The sequence below is a fragment of the Papio anubis genome, chromosome 14 (assembly GCF_008728515.1).
Source record: "Papio anubis isolate 15944 chromosome 14, Panubis1.0, whole genome shotgun sequence".
Taxonomy (NCBI): Eukaryota; Metazoa; Chordata; class Mammalia; order Primates; family Cercopithecidae; genus Papio; species Papio anubis.
The window spans coordinates 46,514,638-46,530,765 of record NC_044989.1 but is presented as its reverse complement, the minus strand read 5'-3'; the positions used below and the strand labels follow the sequence as shown (position 1 = coordinate 46,530,765).

At 43.7% G+C, this 16,128-nt stretch overlaps 1 pseudogene; it reads left to right on the top strand.

Moving 5' to 3' along the window:
• The first annotated feature begins 8,300 nt into the window (after positions 1-8,300).
• LOC108581798 lies at positions 8,301-11,688 on the top strand (annotated as a pseudogene).
• The last annotated feature ends 4,440 nt before the right edge of the window (positions 11,689-16,128 follow it).

The following is a 16,128-nucleotide window of genomic DNA, read 5'->3' as shown; positions in this document are numbered from 1 at the left end:
ATGATGAAAAAGTTCCCAAACTGGATGGTGGTGATGGTTGCACAATGTTGTGAATGTGGTTAATGTCACTGAATTGTTCAATTTAAAAGGTAAAAAGGTAAATCTTATGTTGCGTGTATTTTACCATAAACAAACATGAGTTCATGGTGATACTTTTGCATCCAATCCAGTAATACAGAGTTCATTCTGCCTTTGCCTTTGTTTTTATTTGTAACTTCTTTCTCTGATGGGGGAAATTGGGCTCTTCTTATTCATAGTATATTTACTTGTTGTTCAACCCAAGCGTATTCATTTTCAGAATTACTAATACATGTCCTCATGAGAAACAAATTTACTGACTACATTATTTGTGCATAGTTCATTTTTCTTTAACCTTGCAATTTCCAGTCAAAACACCGCTCGCTTACTTAGGTTAGTTCTTTTTTTCACCACCCCCATCAGTGTGGCAATGTTATTCACTTATAGTTAGGTTCATTTGTTAGTTTGTGTCCTGATTTGACTTCAATCCACACCCTAACTGATCTTTAAATTTTACGTACTGTAAAATTCATTCTTTTTAATGTATAGTTCTAAGAGTTTTGACCAATGCATAGAGTAGTGTATCACCACCAGCCATGATACAGAACAGGTCCATCACCCCCAAATTCCTCATGTTACCTCTTTGTCATTAACTCCTCCCGACCTCTGACAACCACTCATCTGTTCACCACCCCTCTAGTTTTGCCTTTCCCAGAATGTCACATAAATGGAATCACACAATATGGAGCCTCTTGGTTCTGGCTTCTTTCATTTACTAAATACATCTAAGATTCCGCCATGTTGTTGTTTGAATCAATACTTTGTTCCTTTTTATGGCTGAGTAGCATTTCATCCATTGTATGGATGTGCCACTGTTGTTGGTCTATTTTGTGGTTGAAGGACATCTGGGTTTAGTTTAGCAATTGTAAATAAAGCTACTACAAGCATCCCATACACAGGCTTTTGTGTGAACAAATTTTCATTTCTCTAGGGTAAATACCTTGAAGTAGGATCACTGGATCATCTGGTAAGTGCATGTTTAACTTTATATGAAACTGCCAAACTGTTTCTCAAGTGGCTCTGAAAGCAACCGTTCTCAATCCTGTGAAACTGGGTGTTTTTGACATTCAGAAAATGTCAGGCACTGTGTTAGACACTAGAGACAGCACCTGGCATGTGGCAGGCTCTTAGAAAGTACTTGCTAAACAATAACAATAACTAATACAAAAATAACTAATATAAAAATGACTAACACCTCTCGTCACAGGTGAGGAGCAGAATGGGTGCTCTAGGGTTGCTGAGGAGAAGGGATCACATTGGAGGGAGTCAAAGAGGGCTTCATGGAGGAGGGGAGCTGTAATAATTTGAGGAGAAAAGGACTTATTTTATAATTCTGCATGCATACCTACACAGATCACATCTTTCTATAACATCTTCCCAACTCCTTGTGTGTTTGAAGCATTTGAGTTTAGGATTAGAAGCAACAATTGTGTTATATAATGATTTTTATCATGGATATATATCTACACACACACACAAATGGTTCTTTTTAAAAAGTGGCTGATTTTGAACAACCACTGTCTAATGCCCTTTTCCCCTCCTCCACAGCTCCCACAGGCCTCCAGCTGTCCTCTGGTGGCTGGGTTAGGACTGCCTCCACCAGGCTCCTGCAGCACCTGGTTCTTCTCCAAGCCCCACATTGACCACTCATTCACTTGTCCATTTTTTGCCTCTTTTCTTGTCACTAGAAGTGGTTTGAGGGTATGGAAGTATTTTTTTTTTTTTTTTTGAGACAGAGTCTCGCTCTGTTGCCCAGGCTGGAGTGCAGTGGCCGGATCTCAGCTCACTGCAAGCTCTGCCTCCCAGGTTCACGCCATTCTCCTGCCTCAGCCTCCCGAGTAGCTGGGACCACAGGCGCCCGCCACCTTGCCCGGCTAGTTTTTTGTATTTTTTAGTAGAGACGGGGTTTCACCGGGTTAGCCAGGATGGTCTCGATCTCCTGACCTCGTGATCCGCCCGTCTAGGCCTCCCAAAGTGCTAGGATTACAGGCTTGAGCCACCGCGCCCGGCCTTTTTTTTTTTTTTTTTTTTAATCTCTGTCTCTAGAGTCTAACACAGTGCCTGACATTTTCTGGATGTCAAAAACACCCAGTTTGACAGGATTGAGAACGGTTGCTTTCAGAGCAGTGGGCCACTTCACCTTCCTTAATCTACTGTTTTCTTTTCTTTTTCTTTCTTCTTCTTCTTCTTTTTTTTTTTTTTCTTTTCATCTTGCTCTGTTGCCTGTTTTAGAACTCAGTGGCATGATCATAGCTTACTGTAACCTTGACCTCCTGGGCTCAAGTGATCCTTCTGTCTCAGCCTCCTGAGTAGCTAGGACTTCAGATAGACTCTACCACGAACAGCTTATTTTATTTTATTTTATTTTATTTTATTTTATTTTATTTTATTTTTAGAGAGACAGGATCTTGAATTCCTGGCTCAAGTGATCCTCCTGCCTCAGCCTCCCAAAGTGCTGGGATTACAGGTATGAGCTACTGCACCTGGCCGTTAATCTATTGTTTGCAAAGCTGAATCCAGTTAGTTGGATTTTTGTACCTAGGCAGAACACCAAAGCCTTCCTGCACCAAAGAAATGTAAAACAAACCCAGAGAGTGACATTGGGCAGCTTTAAAGTGAAGTTGTTTTCCTTTCATCTGGTGAATTTGAGAACGCAGTGGCTTTTGAGACTGTCCTGCCAGGTGGCAAGTGAGGCATGGAGTCTCAGCCCTGCTGGCTATAGACCATTATTAATCCATTTACACTACCCAACTGGCTCCTACATCACTGGGGTGTGAGAGAGGGGGGGACGTTGCCCAAGCCAGAAGTTCCTCCACATAATCAAGCAGGTCTCTCTCTCCTTTAGCCGCAAACCTAGGCCCCTCCTCTCTGCTCCCTGGGCCATCCTGCTGTGCAGAGAAACTTGGCTGCTGGTACCCATCCCACCTCCTCCCTTCCCCAACTGAGCCCTCCTCAGGTACGGTCCATCCCACATTCCTGAGTCACTCACTTATTCACTCAACAAACACAAACTGAGCTCCTATTTAACACCAGATCCAGGGCAGAGCCTCTTCGTATCTGTCAAAAGTGACAGAGATAGATAAGGCCCATTCTTGCTCCTGTGGGAGTCCTGTGGCTTGAGTGTCCAGGCCTCATCTGTGTATGTTTTGGTGCCAGAGTCTTCAAGAAAAGCCATTCCTGAGAGCTTTAAGAACTCCAGGATAGGGTGAGGGAAAGTTTGAAGTAAAGCGAGATAAAACAAAACAAAACAAACAGACAAAAAAAAACCAAACAAGTAAAACAAAACAAAACAAACAAAAAATAGATGACCTTGAAGTAGGGAAGATATCTCTGGGAGGAAAAATAACAGTACAGTCCTCAAATAGTACATTAATATCATTTCAGTATTTTTAAATATTTTTCAACATATTGTCTTTCCTACATATCTTATTACCTCATCACAACATCCCAGTGAAAAGGGCCTGCACAGACAATTGTCTCCAATTGATCAGTGAGGCATCTGAGGGTTCAGATGAGTTAAGTGCCTCACTCAATCTTGTAGAGTGAGTCAGTGGTGAAGTTGAGACCAGAATTGACATTTTCTTTTCCTCCACCAATGACAAGGACATTATCCCATTAAAATGATGTCATGTCGGTCAGGTGTATGTGTCTCCTAATTGGATTCATCTTAGCCAATTAAGTATCAAAATTTTCTGCAAAGACATGAGGTGTTGCTCTTGCCCCAGCCTGCTTTGATCTGTGATTGGTTGGCTACCATGATGGACACCATGGTGATAGGTTGGCCACCAATAACCCACATGCTTCTGAGTGAAACACTTTGTTAGGAGTACTCTATGGATGTTGGTGTGGTCAAGATTCCTAAAATGTTATTTGAGTGTCTGCTGTCAAAGATGCGTGCCTAACAAACACCTTCTTCTGGAGTAAGGCCAGAAGTCTACAGTCTCTGCTCTCAGGAAGCCCCTCATCTGACAAAGGTAAGACTCTGGGGTAGTCCCCACTCAGAAGGAGGAGGCTCAGCCCCCATCCTAGCAAGCCATCTGTCTGGAAGGAGGAATGTGGTCAAGTTGTTAGGTCATGCTGGTTTGGTTGGCCGTACTGGCAACCCAACCTGCTCTATAGGTTTCTGAGGGCTTTTGATCCAGAACCTTCTCCTTCCCTATATAGAGCTTGCTGTAAAATTCTCTACCTTCAAAGCTTTTCGGTCCAAATGCTGCTCCTATACCACGGGTGTAAGAGCCTGGGATTGCAGTGGGGGCAGAGGGCCTTTTAAAGCAGAAAGAGACCATTTAGTAGCACCAGTTGCTATCCTGCCAAAAATGTGGGCTGTGTGGCAAGATCTGATAGTTTTCCCTAAAAAGTTGAAAATTAGATTTATAAGTGAAATTCCTTGATGCTTAAATATTGGTCCCTCCAAATTTTAAACACTGTAAAGCTAAAACAGTACATTTCTATGGGCTAGATATCATTTTATTTTTCCTCAAACTTTGCTATGTTAAAAAATTTCAAATCCCTGGAAGTTTAAAGACAAGTAAGATGAATATCTGTATTCCTTACACTCACATATTGTTAGCATTTTACACGTTTATACATGTTTCATTTATCTCCTTTTCTTCCTACACACACACACACACACACGCACACACACTTTTTTTTGGCTAAATGATTTGAGAATAAATTACAAACATGATGATCCTTAACTTCTAAATAATCTAGCATCTATCTCCCAATAACAAGGACATGTTCCTACATAATCATAACACAATTGGCTTCGAGAAACTAAACATTGTATAATATTATCTAATGCAGGGTCCATATTCAGACTTCCCCAATTGTCATAATACTTTCCTTTTTCTTTTTAAAATTCCCAATCTAGTCCAGAATCACACATTGTACTAGATGTCAAGCCCCTCTGCTATCATCTCATCTTTAAGAGTTCCCTTGCCCTGTTTGTCTTTCATGTCATGGCCAGTTTAGAAGAGCCCAGGCCAGCTGTTTGAAGACTAAGTCTGGATTTGCCTGATTATGTATCCTCATGATAAAAGGTCAGACATTTTGGGGAAGAATATTACAGAGGTGATTTCATGTCCTTCTCAGTACATCACATCAGTGGCAAATATGTCAGTTTGTCCCATTATTGGTGATGTCAAATTTGTCCACATTGTTAAGGTGGGTTCCACTAGCTTTATCCATTGTAGAGTGACCCTTTTCCGTTTTTAACTCATAAGCAATCTGCGGAGTGACATTTAGAGACTGTCACCTTTGGCTTATTTAGCACCTTTGTAGGTGTTTTGGGAACACAAAAAGAGACAATGGTACAACAGTAACCAGATACCTGGTTCCAAACACTAATCTGAGACCAGCTGCATTGGAATCCCCAGTGCCTCTGCAAGCTGTTGGCTTCTGGGCCCAAGGGCTGTTTATAATCATTTGAAGTGAGGATTGTATTTTTCATAAAAAGCAGAGCATTGTCACTCCAAAGCATGTGTACAAACTAGTGTAGACATAGCTCAAGTGCAGCTACACTGAACTATAGCTATATATATTGGGCACATTGGATTGTAGTAGCATACTTGGGACAGCAAGCAAAGTAATTAGGTATAAGCTCAATTATAGTTACAATGGGAAGACACCACTTATTTACTCCTTCTGGGCCTCAGTTTCCTCATCTGTAGAGTAGATAGTATGCTATTATTTCTAAAAGTCCAGTTTAGCTGTAATGTTTGAATTTTCAAAATTATTTTGCATCTACTATATGCCATGAGTTTTCCCACATTATGTCTCATTTAAGTTGTCAAGAGCTCAGTTTTTACACATGAGGATTCTAAGACTGAAGAGGGCTAAGTAACTTCCTACAGTCATAAACCTGGCCAGCCGGTGAACCACGATTTGAATCCTGGTATTCCTGAGAACAAGAACAGTGTGCTTTAATTCACAGAGGCAGAAAGCAGGGACTGGGAGGAGGGGGAATGGGGAGTGATTGCTTAATGGGTACAGGGTTTCTTTTTGGGGTGACGAAAATGTTCTGGAATTAGATGGTGGTGATGGTTGCACAACATTGTGAATGTACTAAAAGCCACAAAAAATACTCTTAAAATTAGTTAAAATGGTGAATTTTATGTTAAATAAAATTTGCCTCCATTAAAAAAAAAAAACAATAAGCAAAACAAAAAAAGGTAGAGTTTTCTCAAAACCATGTTGACTTTCTGGTCAAAGATTAAACTAAAAATTAAGCAGAAATACAAGCAGATCTGCGAACGGCTACTAGTCTCATTAACTTCATAAAATGAAAACTTGGAAATAACCTAAATATCCAACAATAGGAAATCAGTTAAATAAATTGTGAGACAACAAACGAGGGAATACTATGGAACCATTCCAAATTACGTTTTAAGAGAAATTCTAATGACATAGGAATGTGCTTATGCTGTAACGTTCAAGGAAAAAGAAGAGGATGCAAAATTATACAGAATTCTATACAGCGCATGTGTCTGTGCTTAAAAAAGAGCTCTAGCTGGAAATATGCCAAACCGTTAACATTGGCTATCACCGGGTTGTGGGATTATAGATGGTTTCTTTCTTCTCTACACTTTTTTGTATGTTTCGAAATTTCTCTAGTAATCATTTGTTACTTTTACAATAAAAAAGTACAGTAAAAGTTCTTCAAACAAATTTAGCAAAGTTTTCCCTGCATTCTCCCTGACTCTGGGTAGAGTTCCCAGGACCTTTCCTCTCCCCTACACCCTGCCCAGATAAATAACAAGCAGATAAATATTTCAAAGGTCCCGATCTCAGATGCTGCCCAATTCCAGCAGCAAATTAAAGGGACACTGCCCTGCTCACTGCCCTGCTTATGTCCTTGGAACACCCTATTTTTATGGCCAGAAGCCCTAAAGCTTCTCTCAGGAATCTGGACAGGCCTTACAGGAAGCAGCTGGTCACCCACAGAATGGTGGAAAAGGAGGAGTGGATGTAGAAGGCTCCCATGGCTCCTCCTGTTCAGGGCAAGGGATATTCTGTTAAAAAACTAACACATGAAGTGTTATCAGTCATTAACACCTCAGTGTGACTGAGCTTGTCAGTTTCCTGAGAATGGGTTGATAAGAAGAGAAGGAAGCCACACCTCCAAGAATAATGACAAAATCAAAGTTAAATTTCTTTAGCTCCTTGGACGCTGACTCTGAAAAGTGGCTTCTATAAATATACAAAATTAGCAAGGACTGAGGTCATTTAGGGACAGAGGCTGTCTGTCCTAGCTTTACACTGGTGTATTAGTCCATTTTGCATTGCTATAAAGGAATACCTGAGGGTGGGTAATTTATAAAGAAGAGAGGTTTATTTAGCTCATAGTTCTGCAGGCTGTACACAAAGCATGGTGCCAGCATCTGCTTCTGGTGAGGCCTCAGGAAGCTTGCATTATGGTGGAAGGCAAAGGGGGAGCAGGCATGTTACATGGTGAGAGGGAGCAAGAGAGGTGCCAGGCTCTTTTTGAACCAGTTCTCACATGAATGAATAAAGCAAGACTTCACTCATTACCATGGGGAGGACACCAAGCCTTTCATGAGGGACCCGCCCTCATGATCCAAACACCTGCCACCAGGCCCCACCTCCAACACTGGGGATTGCATTTCAACATGAGATTTGGAGGAGACAAACATCCAAACCATATGAACTGGTAACAGCTGGGAAGCTTAAAAAAATATACCAATACCCAGTACCACCCCAGAGATTCTAATATTCTTGGTCTCAGGTGGGATCTGATCATCAGTATTTTCTTAAACTCCCCCACCCCCAACATTCTGGCCAGGGTTGAGAAGTATTAAATTTATGTATCTTCTTCCAACAGCACTTTGCTGTTAAACGATAAAGCACAATTGATCCTTGAACAACAGAGGTTTGAACTGCGGGTGTCTTCTTGTACACAGATTTTCCTCCACCTCAGCCACCGCTGACACAGCAAACCCAAGCCCTCCTCTTCCTCCTTCTCTCTGCCTACAACAAAGATGAAGACTTTTGTGATAATCCATTTCTACTTAATCAATACATTTTATTTTCCTTAAGATTTGCTTAATAACACTTTTTCTCTAGCTTACTTCATTGTAAGAATACACTATATAGTACATACAATGTACGAAGTATATTGTAATCAATTATTTAGGTTCTCAGTAAGGCTTCCAAGTCAACAGTAGGCTACTATTAAGTTTTGGGTGAGCCAAAAGTTCTACATGGATTTTCAACTGCATGAAGGCACTATTCAAAGGTGAACTATAATTTAAAGAGTGCTGCTAATAAAAGCATTCATAAGCAGGCGACGATAAGTGATTTCTTCTTTTCTGAGGAATAATTTAGGATAAAAAAAAAAAAAAAAAACCCGGCTGGGCGCAGTGGCTCCTGCCTGTAATCCCAGCACTTTGGGAGGCTGAGGCAGGTGGATCACGAGGTCAGGAGATCGAGACCATCCTGGCTAACATGGTGAAACCCTGTCTCTACCAAAAATACAAAAAAATTAGCCAGGCGTGGTGGCACGCGCCTGTAGTCCCAGCTACTCGGGAGGCTGAGGCAGGAGAATGGCATGAACCCGGGAGGCGGAGCTTGCAGTGAGCCAAGATCACGCCACTGCACTCCAGCCTGGTCAGCAGAGTGAGACTCCATCTCAAAACAAACAAACAAACAAACAAACAAACAAAAAACCCTGCCTTACACTTGAGCATAATCAGGATTCATAGCTTTATTCTGTTAGAAAGAGAAACTAAGAAAATGATCTGAGACGCAAAGAAAGATTTGTTTGCAAAAATGTTATTTATAACATCAAAAATTTTGAGGTAACATTGTCATCCGTTGTTTTTGATTCCTCAAAACCTGGAACAAATTGAAGGTGGTCAAGAAAAGAGAACAAACCACAAGAGTACAAGTAGGTAAAAAATGTTAAACTGATAGTAAATTTTTAGACTTGGGCATGAAGATAGTTCTCTACTTCTCTGTATAAATTGGATCCTTCTGTTTGCAGATAAAGGTAGCTGGGTTAATTCAGCTAATGAGGGCTTTTTGAAAGTGTACAGAGCGTAATGAACAGGAAGCGACCTCAAGTGCACCACAAGCCAGATCTCAGGGAGGCTGAATCACCAGCTGGAAAATACGTTATTGTTTAGGAACAACACAGCTGGAGTGACATGGGTGTTTAGCCATCCCCTTAGCAACAGAGGCTGAAGTTCTTTCTGTCAAACTGCATCATTATGGCGACTGAGCCATTCTTATCCTCTGGCTACCCAGCTCCTACTACTCCTGACTTTCTGAGCCTTTCCAGGACCGACTGCCTGGAAGGACTCTAATTCGTTCTGTTTTGGTAATTCATTACATCAACAAATATTAATTAAACGTAAATCAGTACCCAGATTTTTTTAGGCATCAAAGATACAGTATTAAGCAAAATGCACAAGGTTCCTGTGCTCATGGTGATTATATTCTAGTGGAGGAAGACAACAAAATTGCACAGACACATCAGGTGACAGGCTCCAGGAGGGCAAGGCAGAGAGGGCAGATGCCAGATTTCCATTTTCACCATGTAGACACCTCCACTGCAAGATGTCAAAGTACCTGGAAACTGAAGAACTTTCTATAAGAAGTGTGGCACACATCAGCCTCACAGAGTCAGAAGGGCAAGGATTCCCTGAGTGCCCAGGGAAAGACTGCTGTGATGGGAAACAGAGTGGCAATGGTGGGCAAACAAAGCCAGTTTTCCAGAGGAAGGCTAACATCACCAAGAGCTTTGTGCCAAGGCTGGAACATGTCGCGCCCAACTGCAGATCAAGAGGATGCTGGCTATACAGAGATACGAGAACTCTGAGCTGGGAGGAGATAAGAGGAGAAAGGGCCAAGTGATCCAGTTCTAAACTTCAGGACTTTTTGTTCTTTTAATTTTGAGGAAGCGACGTGTAGGGAAATACATTGACAATCTTACTAAAGGTCAGATGGTGCTACATGCAGAGAAGGAGGACAAAGCGTCATAACGGGAGAGAGAGTGAGAGGAGGTGCCATGTTTCATGGAGTGGTAAGGGAGGACTTCTCTGAAGCTAAACTTCAAAGTGAGATCTGAAGACAGCAAGGAGACATCTGGTGAGCACCTTCCAAGCAATGGGAAGAGTACATGCTAAGCCCTAGGTTGGGGGAGGCGGGGAAGGGTGCTTGCTGTGTTTGAGGGAGAGCAAAGAGGCCAGTGTGGCTGGAACACAGTGAAGGGGAGAGGGAGAGGTGGAGAGATGAGGCTGAGGCTCTAGAGCTCATAGGAGGTCAATACCACAGGAGTTCTTCTGGGATCTTGTAGGGGATTTGTTCCTCTCTCCCCTGTGAGGAGATGGAAGCTCCTGGAGGGTTTACAGCAGAGGAGTGATGTGATCTACTTTTTTTCTATTAAGATAACTTTTTTGAGCAGTTTTAGATTTATAGAAAAACTGGTGGAAAGGCACAGAAAGTTCCTACACACCAACTCTCCTCAGGTCCACCTGCTATTTACATCTTATATTAGTGTGGTACATTTCTTATCATTGATGAACCAATACTGATACGTTATTATCTACTCAAATCCATTCTTCATAGTAGGGGTCACTATTTGAGTTTCATATATCCTATGAGTTGTGGCAAATGTATAGCATGATCTACTTTTATGTTAGGAAGGATCATTCACGCTGCTGTGATGAAAGGATGGGGATGAGGATGGAACAAGGGGAGAGTGTGGAGGCTGCTGCAGGTCTCTGGGTGCGATGTGGGTGATTTGGGACCGGGTGGTGGCTATGGGGGTGGTATGAGGCAGTCAGGTAGAGCCGAAAGGAATTGCTGATGCATTACATGGAGGGGGCAGGTAGAGAGCGGGGGCAGAATTAAGGATGATGGCAAGGTTTTCAGCTGGAGTAACTAAAATAAAGTTGCAAGGAGAGTGAAATATTGGAGATGAGGAGTGGGAAAAGTCAGAAATTTGATTTTGGATGTATTTCAGTTGAGATGCCAACCAAGTAGACATTTTGGACAGGAATTGAATATATACATGGTGTTCAGGGGAAATGTCTGGACTGAAGTATACTTTGGGGGTTATCAGCGTATTCATTGTTGAATATGGGACTGGATGGGTTAAACTAAGAGTGAGTATAGATGGTGAAGAGAAAGAGTTGAGGCCTGAACCCTGGGATCCTCCAACATCCAATAAATAAATAAATAAAGACATTTTGTTTGGATATTGGAGAATCCCAGGGTTCAATCAAGAAATTCAAGAAAACAAAGTGAATCCTGCAAAGGAGGCCAAGAAGCAGCCAATGAAGTTAAGAACCAAGAGACGGTGGTCTTGGACATCAAAAGAAGAGAGGCCACAGAGAAGAGAGTGATCTGACCACTGCGTCAAATGCTGCTGGGGGTTGGAGGAGGATGAGCACTGAGAAGTGACTGCCGTGCATCAGTTTGCAGCATGATAACCATTGGTAGCTCTGACGGGAGTGGAGGGATGGAGCAGAAACCTAACTAAATGAGTTTAAGAAATAAGGAAAGGAGAGGCTGGGCGCGGTGGCTCACACCTGTAATCCAAGCACTTTGGGAGGCCGAGGCGGGTGGATCACAAGGTCAGGAGATCGAGACCATCCTGGCCAACATGGTGAAACCCCGTCTCTACTAAAAATACAAAACAAATTAGCCAGGCATGGTGGCAGGCGCCTGTAGTCCCAGCTACTCGGGAGGCTGAGGCAGAAGAATGGTGTGAACCTGGGAGGCGGAGCTTGCAGTGAGTCAAGATTGCGCCATTGCACTCCAGCCTGGGTGACAGAGTGAGACTCCATCTCAAAAAAAAAAAAAAAAAAAAAGAAAAAAAGAAATAAGGGAAGGAGAGGAACCCCTTCTTGCAGAAGACAGTGAGTTTACACAACTCTTTCAAGGAGTTTTGAAATACAGTGGAACAGAAGAATGCGGCTCTACAGGGTTGTGAGGTGATGGAAAAGTTTTGGGGTTAGGGATTGGGGGATGGAACACCATGTGCCATGGATCACCCAGCCAGCATCTGGCGGGGCACTGCCCTGGGGTAAGAGACCTCATAGCTGAGACCTTGCCAGCCTAGGTTGCCCATAACTACTCTGTGTCATTTTGGTGTGGCCAGCACTGGCTGTCATGTGGTCCCCAAACCTGATGGCCCCCTAGGTGGGAATCTCCTAGGATGTGGGTGTAGCACCCACCCAGGCTTCCCAGTAGGAGGAAGGGTTTCTCGCCTGTTCCTTGTGTAGCCAGTCCATGATGATCTCGTTCTTTAAAGCAAATGACCCACTTCTAAAGTAATTCCAAGAAAGACAACCACCTTTGTTGATAACACTGAGCATCTGTGCTGACAGTTGCATAGCCACGTCTGTGTTGGTCATCTGCCTTCCTCTGCAGGAGAACTGCACATTCTTCTAAGTTCCTGACAGACGGATCCCATTTGGATCTCCAAGCCCCCGTGGGGTAGAAGGGGTAAATATTATTTTCCTTATTTTATAGTTGGAGCCCAGAAAGGTTAGAGACTTGACCAGGGTCACACAGGCAGCTGGTATTAGGGTCCAGGTATCCTGATCCAGGGCCAGTGATCTGGATTTTTTCGGGTTGCCTAGGTAGCCAGCCTGCTCTGAGCCCTGTGGAGTATCCGAAATGTTTTGTCTACACTGGGGTTCAGGGCAAGGTCTGAGCCTCATGAGCCCATATATGTTCCACATGTAGTGGTATGGCAGGTGCCTTTAAAGGTCAGGTCCAGACAGCACCACCAGGAAGCTCTGACCCAGGCTGAAGATCCCACCTTGGGCATGAGGGCCCTGAGAGAACCATCAGATTAACACTCCATTCCATATGCAGGGCCTTCGAGCCCAAGAGCGGGCGGACACCCAGTTTAGTGTCTTGGATCCCAGCACAGTTGCCTCTTCTTTTCACAGATTCTCCTTACTGGTTTACTCTGAATTTCCCAAAATCTTGACAGTGATGGCGATGGGACCTTGGCCATGTGTCCGTTCCTTGGGCAGTGTCGCTCTCAGGCCTTGAATCTCACCATACAGAGGTTTTCTTTCTCACAGGGGCCCAGCCCCCTCAACACCCTCCCCTGGATAAAGTCTGGCTTCTGGTGTTATCCCCAAGTCCCTCTCATTTCTAGGCCTTTCCACCTTGCTTCCCAGGCCTCTGGGAACACAGGACCTGCCTTCTGCCCTGAGGTTCCTGACCCGGCAAACAGCAGCTGCTTTTCCTCCTGGGGGAAATCAGCACTTCAGAGGGAGTGGCTCAGAAGGGCATAATTGCTCATGAGGACATTTTGGGTAGCTCCCAGTGCTCTGTGGGGACAGACAGCCTTCACAGTAAGCTTCAGATACTCTCTCTACCCCTATGCCATGATACTGTGCTTTCCCTTCCAGCTACTCAGTCAGCTTTATTGGCTTTCTCTGTCCCTGTCTCTGTCCTCCCTCTCTCTTCCCCTGGCATAGAACCCATCACACTGACTGAGTCATCCGGAAAATGTGAGAAATCACTTAATAAAGAGCTGCCCTGGGGAAATGGACAGGTAAATGGCTTTAAATAAATGATTTTGTCTTATGCTTAATTTAATAAGAACTATGCCCCAGTACCTTCACTAGTATGAAAGATAGACAGCAGATAAGTGGATGAGATGAATAAGCTGTCAGCACCGGAGCATGTAATCTCTGTGAGCTGAAGTTTCCTTCTCCGGATGCAAATGGGGCCGTGCCAGGGAAAGCAGCTCTCTGCTTTGCCCTGTGGAGAGGAGCAGGGACTGGGAACCAGGCCAGCCTGATGTCGATTCCAGATCCAGCACTTACTCGCTGTGTGACTTTGGGGAAATTACTGAGTTTCTCTGAGTTACATCCAGGAAATAGGGGTGACAAGGCCTATTTAACATGTCCATTCTACAACTATAAGGGAGGTGCCAGACACCATGTTAAATGCTGGGGACACACAGGAAGGACCAGCTCTCAGAAACGCCACAAGCAGAAGTGAAATGGCAAGAAGACTGCAGCGATAGGGACTGAGCCAGTTCACAGAGGGACTGGAAAAGCTTCACCATCACAAGGGAAGAGGTGCAGCTGGCATTTGATGGCATGTGGTCAGGAATCCTGGAAAATCAGACTCTCCCGTCCTGCAGATTATTTCTTCTCCCTTCCTCTCAGCCCCAGAAACTTCCCATTGGAAGGAACAGGAGCCAAATAGGAATGAAAATTGCACTCCATTTCTGCTTAAGTGCAGGTCTTCGGTTGGGTTGAAGCATGAGGCTTAGACTGTAAGCTGGATAAGATGTCCTGCTTGCCCCCAGGCCCAAATCCAGTTTGTGAGCTCACCATCTTCTGGCTGGGATTGCATGGCAGAAATTAGAGGTAGAGGGGAATTAATACAGTCAGGTTTGTACAGTAAAATATGAACTCATTTACTAAGTCAACTTGCTCGTCAGCTGGATGCAGAAAGACACATGGATACACATGATTCATTAATGCACAGCATGCCCGCCTACTTCTCCATGGCACCAAATCAGCTGAGCTTTCCAGTTAATACTTCTTGAGAGAGAGTTGGGAAGAAGCAGCAGAGAAGACCTTAGAATAGGATAGGAGTGGAGGTTATAATAAATTCTCCTTTCTCCTAAATGAATCAGATTAAGACTCTGAAAGCCCAGTGGGAAACACCAAAGGCTATTCAGCCAGGTGAGTGGCAAGGTAAGATTTGCATCTTTAAGGAGTACAGCTGCTGGCTTTCTTCCCTCATGATCAACCAGGAAGAACTGTGAGATGGAAAACTGCAAGGACATCCTAGCATGATAGAAACTGTTTTCATTTGTGGTGTGAGAAGTGACTCTGGCTGGGGGCTAGACGTGTTCTGGCTTCCAGCACTTCTTAGGAGGGTAAACGGAGCAGTGAACTGCTGGAGTTCTGCTCCTGCTTGTCCACTACCATTTCTCTGGGTCAAACAGGTGCTGTCCTCATACCTCTGGTGCCTCAGAACTAAAATCAGGCAGAGCAGGAGCCCTGTGCTCAAAAGGAAATGACAAAAATAGGTAGGGACCAACTGGCCTCTTTTCCTATTCCTTCTCCTTCTAGTCCTGAGGGCTTGGAAATTACACCCTAGGGAGTGTCTCCTCCTAATGCACTTCTCAGTCTGGGGCATGGGGGGAGGAGGAGGAGAAAAGACCAGAACTGGCCTGGCAGTTGTTTTGTAGATTGAGCAGTGATTGACTGTTTTATGGAAGTGAGGACAGACCTGTGTTATGACTTAGTGAGTCCTGTGTACCCTTCCCTCATAAAATATATTAAAAATCATATTTTATGCCTGCATTGATATAAAGATGAAAATAATCCAGGCTGGGCCGGCTGCAGTGGCTCAACCTGTAATCCCAGCACTTTGGGAGGCCAAGGCAGGTGGATCACCTGAGGTTGGTAATTCAAGACCAGCCTGGCCAATATGGTGAAACCCCACATCTACTAAAAATACAAAAAATTAGCTGGGTGTGATGGTGGGCACCTGTAATCCCAGCTGCTTGGGATAATGAAATGGGAGAATCGCTTGAACCCGGGAGACGGAGGTTGCAGTGAGCCGAGATCATGCCACTGCACTGCAGCCTGGGCACAATAGAGTGAGACTCCCTCTCAAAAAAAAAAAAAAAAAAAAAAAAAATCCATGCTGAATTCATTCATTATTACATATTCATAATTATTATACTCATATCTTTCTTCAGATAGTGAAATAAATTAGAAATAAAACATTTCTGTGGCATTTAAAAATGTTGTGGACCCTAGACACTGTGTGTGCTGCGGCTGGTAGATAAGCTGGTCCTGGGTGGGGACTGCGGTTTTCAGGTGCTGGAAGCTCTCTGCACCCTCAGGTTTATTCATTGCCATCTCTTGAGTCTTCTCAAATCTTCACAGACTGAATCTGGCCCTCCCCACCTAGTTATTGCCTGACACATTAGCCAGTACCCTTAGGAGAAAATGAGCCCCCAGCCCAAAGAGTCTGGCAATTTGAAAAGCTCGTAATACAAGAACCAAGTAGAAGTATTAGTTAGGAGCT